This window comes from Schistocerca serialis, unplaced genomic scaffold, assembly GCF_023864345.2.
Source record: "Schistocerca serialis cubense isolate TAMUIC-IGC-003099 unplaced genomic scaffold, iqSchSeri2.2 HiC_scaffold_1115, whole genome shotgun sequence".
NCBI lineage: Eukaryota > Metazoa > Arthropoda > Insecta > Orthoptera > Acrididae > Schistocerca > Schistocerca serialis.
In genome coordinates, this window is record NW_026047310.1 from 25,001 (window position 1) to 30,000 (window position 5,000).

A 5,000-nucleotide genomic window follows, 5' to 3' on the forward strand; every position below is an offset into this window, starting at 1 on the left:
GCCACATGACACAATCCACACTATCATTACCAGACCGGGAGGTCCACCCAGAAAACACAATATCCCACCCTTCCGACATCCGCACATTGCTCAGCTAAGCCACGAACACCCACACATGTCCTACACAGTGGTGCACCCAACATCACAATACTGCCTCCTGTCACAGCACACAAACAATGGCAGGAATGAAAGACACAGATCTGCCACAACCATGGAATCGGAGCGCCGCCTGTCATGAGCCAAAAGTGCATCCTGACGTGACAAATCGGATAATACCGCAGGCATCCAATTACGATAATCACTATCAACGAACCTGCCGCCCCCCCCCCCAATACACCTTTCCCTACAACAATGTGTATCTGAACCTACGCTATATCGTACCTTAACCTAACCTATATCGTACCTTAACCTAACCTATATCGTACCTTAACCTAACCTATATCGTACCTTAACCTAACCTATATCGTACCTTAACCTAACCTATATCGTACCTTAACCTAACCTATATCGTACCTTAACCTAACCTATATCGTACCTTAACCTAACCTATATCGTACCTTAACCTAACCTATATCGTACCTTAACCTAACCTATATCGTACCTTAACCTAACCTATATCGTGCCTTAACCTAACCTATATCGTGCCTTAACCTAACCTATATCGTGCCTTAACCTAACCTATATCGTGCCTTAACCTAACCTATATCGTGCCTTAACCTAACCTATATCGTGCCTTAACCTAACCTATATCGTGCCTTAACCTAACCTATATCGTGCCTTAACCTAACCTAATTTGTGCCTTAACCTAACCTAATTTGTGCCTTAACCTAACCTAATTTGTGCCTTAACCTAACCTAATTTGTGCCTTAACCTAACCTAATTTGTGCCTTAACCTAACCTAATTTGTGCCTTAACCTAACCTAATTTGTGCCTTAACCTAACCTAATTTGTGCCGTAACCTAACCTAATTTGTGCCGTAACGTAACCCATGTTGTGCCGTAACGTAACCCATGTTGTGCCGTAACGTAACCCATGTTGTGCCGTAACGTAACCCATGTTGTGCCGTAACGTAACCCATGTTGTGCCGTAACGTAACCCATGTTGTGCCGTAACGTAACCCATGTTGTGCCGTAACCTAACCCATGTTGTGCCTTAACCTAACCCATGTTGTGCCTTAACCTAACCCATGTTGTGCCTTAACCTAACCCATGTTGTGCCTTAACCTAACCCATGTTGTGCCTTAACCTAACCCATGTTGTGCCTTAACCTAACCCACGTTGTGCCTTAACCTAACCTACGTTGTGCCTTAACCTAACCCATGTTGTGCCTTAACCTAACCCATGTTGTGCCTTAACCTAACCCATGTTGTGCCTTAACCTAACCCATGTTGTGCCTTAACCTAACCCATGTTGTGCCTTAACCTAACCCATGTTGTGCCTTAACCTAACCCATGTTGTGCCTTAACCTAACCCATGGTGTGCCTTAACCTAACCCATGTTGTGCCTTAACCTAACCCATGTTGTGCCTTAACCTAACCCACGTTGTGCCTTAACCTAACCCACGTTGTGCCTTAACCTAACCCACGTTGTGCCTTAACCTAACCCACGTTGTGCCTTAACCTAACCTACGTTGTGCCTTAACCTAACCCATGTTGTGCCTTAACCTAACCCATGTTGTGCCTTAACCTAACCCATGTTGTGCCTTAACCTAACCCATGTTGTGCCTTAACCTAACCCATGTTGTGCCTTAACCTAACCCATGGTGTGCCTTAACCTAACCCATGGTGTGCCTTAACCTAACCCATGGTGTGCCTTAACCTAACCCATGTTGTGCCTTAACCTAACCCATGTTGTGCCTTAACCTAACCCATGTTGTGCCTTAACCTAACCCATGTTGTGCCTTAACCTAACCCATGTTGTGCCTTAACCTAACCCATGTTGTGCCTTAACCTAACCCATGTTGTGCCTTAACCTAACCCATGTTGTGCCTTAACGTAACCCATGTTGTGCCTTAACCTAACCCATGTTGTGCCTTAACCTAACCTATAATGTGCCTTAACCTAACCTAAAGTGCGCCGTAACCTAAACTATATTGCGCCTTAACCTGACGCACGTTGTCGCTGAACCTGCTCTGTAATTGTTATGCAACCCGTTAAAGTAGTGTAGTGTTGCCTAACCGCAACCCTCGCAATATAGTTCGCTACTCGCACTGCCCGGTCCCCTGTGTATCGCGTCATGTTAAACACCTTGCAGGTGTTGCTGACTTTCCACATGCTCCTGCTATACACTGTAGTGTGGATAGCAGCAGGACGTACATGCCCCCCCCCTTCCCCCCTGCCTTCGCAAGCTGGTCGGTGAGAAGTTTGCATGTTCAATGCCCTTCGCATGCCGACGTACTCAGCCTACGTTGTGGTACGGCCTGTCACCTGTCCGCCGATGTACGCAAAACCCACAAACTGTACTGCACATTGCTCCGTATGTACTGAATGATACATCGTGGCCCATGTGACCGTATGACGACAGCGCCTAGCAACGGCGGACCATACAGTCCAAATATTGTGCACGCAGCTACGTGTCGTCTCCCTATAAGAGCTGGATTGCAGTGTGGTACGCCATACAGACGTGTGGGAGGAACGGACGCCCTGGATGGCGATCAGCATGAGCAGTCTGTTGATGTAGTGGAGCGTGTATTCGGACGTAGTCGTCTCTTCTCACACACCGTGATAGCATGTTGCACCGCGTTCCACATCTGCGACATGCTGCAGAGGCGGGCTGACAGTCGTTCGCGCAATGGACACCGCATACGTACGGGGTCTACCTTCCACGTGTTCTCTAGGCGTGCACATGTTGTTGCGTCTATGTGGGCAGACGTAGTGTGTTGTGACACCTGACACAGGCATGCAATACTCGTTGCAAATGGCGATGGACGTGTACGTTTGCTGGTGACGTTACGCAAATGAACAACCGGTAACCCGTTGTGGTGCGGTTGTTCTCGCTAGAGGTGAATCAGTGTTGGCGACGATCGGTCGAGCTATTAACCGGTTGTTTCAGGGATACCCACCATGCCCACGAACGTGAAAGGGGACCCACCATGCCCACGAACGTGAAAGGGGATCTGGGTGTGAGGCGATACGCGGCGGTGGCTGGGTGGGACCGTCCCCGGCCGGTGAGGGGGGGCCGCCCGGCGTGCTGGCAGCGCGGTGCGTGGGCGCACGCGCTACAGCCGGCTGGTGGGGGCGGCCGGTGGCAGGCGCGCCGGCCGACGGACGCGGCAGGCGGCGCAGCTGCGCGCCGGCGCCCCCTGCTCGCGGCGCCTTGCGGCCAAAGTAGGTCCTCGCGGGCCCGGTGCGAAGCGCGGTGGCCATCTGCAGTGTGCTGGTCCGATTGAGGACTTTGTGCGCTGAGGATGCGCCGCCGCCCGGCGCTCGGCGCCGCGACGCCGTCTGCTGCTCGGTCGCCCCAGCGGTTCTCGCAGGTGGTTTGTATCGCAGCTGTGCGGACGTGTTGGCGCGTGCGCTGTGCTGGGAGAGTTCGCTTCGGCACCCAAGTAGGGCTTTTGTCCTTCTGTGGCGCTGGCGTTGGAGCTGCCGGTCACCGTAGGTGGCGCGTGTTGTCTCCCGCCGGCAATGCCACGACAGCACGCTCCCGGGCCTCTGTCGGCAGCGGCAAGCTCAGTTGGGAGCACGGGTGGTCGCACCTAAAGCGTCTACTCGCCTAACTCCGGGCGATTGCGCCTCTCTCGAACCCGACCAAGTACTTAGGACGGCGCTGCGCGCCGCCGGGACCTGAGAGGGTTTCGAGGTGTGTTGTGCAGGGGAGCTCAGCCTCCTCCTGTTTGCAGAATAATTGAGCGGACGCTTGCGTGTTCGCGCGGGCCCCCGGGACACACTCCCGGGCGGCCGGCTGCTCAGCTCTAGTTGACGCAGCTCCCTGGTTGATCCTGCCAGTAGTCATATGCTTGTCTCAAAGATTAAGCCATGCATGTCTCAGTACAAGCCGCATTAAGGTGAAACCGCGAATGGCTCATTAAATCAGTTATGGTTCCTTAGATCGTACCCACGTTACTTGGATAACTGTGGTAATTCTAGAGCTAATACATGCAAACAGAGTCCCGACCAGAGATGGAAGGGACGCTTTTATTAGATCAAAACCAATCGGTCGGCTCGTCCGGTCCGTTTGCCTTGGTGACTCTGAATAACTTAGGGCTGATCGCACGGTCCTCGTACCGGCGACGCATCTTTCAAATGTCTGCCTTATCAACTGTCGATGGTAGGTTCTGCGCCTACCATGGTTGTAACGGGTAACGGGGAATCAGGGTTCGATTCCGGAGAGGGAGCCTGAGAAACGGCTACCACATCCAAGGAAGGCAGCAGGCGCGCAAATTACCCACTCCCGGCACGGGGAGGTAGTGACGAAAAATAACGATACGGGACTCATCCGAGGCCCCGTAATCGGAATGAGTACACTTTAAATCCTTTAACGAGTATCTATTGGAGGGCAAGTCTGGTGCCAGCAGCCGCGGTAATTCCAGCTCCAATAGCGTATATTAAAGTTGTTGCGGTTAAAAAGCTCGTAGTTGGATTTGTGTCCCACGCTGTTGGTTCACCGCCCGTCGGTGTTTAACTGGCATGTATCGTGGGACGTCCTGCCGGTGGGGCGAGCCGAAGGCGTGCGACCGCCTCGTGCGTGCTCGTGCGTCCCGAGGCGGACCCCGTTGAAATCCTACCAGGGTGCTCTTTATTGAGTGTCTCGGTGGGCCGGCACGTTTACTTTGAACAAATTAGAGTGCTTAAAGCAGGCAAGCCCGCCTGAATACTGTGTGCATGGAATAATGGAATAGGACCTCGGTTCTATTTTGTTGGTTTTCGGAACCCGAGGTAATGATTAATAGGGACAGGCGGGGGCATTCGTATTGCGACGTTAGAGGTGAAATTCTTGGATCGTCGCAAGACGAACAGAAGCGAAAGCATTTGCCAAGTATGTTTTCATTAATCAAGAACG

The 5,000-nt window shown here is 52.1% G+C and overlaps 1 non-coding gene across 1 annotated transcript in view; it reads left to right on the forward strand.

Moving 5' to 3' along the window:
- The first annotated feature begins 3,926 nt into the window (after positions 1 to 3,926).
- LOC126431852 (small subunit ribosomal RNA) overlaps positions 3,927 to 5,000 on the forward strand; it is a 1,909-nt gene continuing 835 nt past the window's right edge. Inside the window, exon 1 of the ribosomal RNA XR_007577800.1 lies at positions 3,927 to 5,000. This exon is cut by the window's right edge and continues 835 nt beyond it. This is a non-coding gene — a ribosomal RNA (small subunit ribosomal RNA).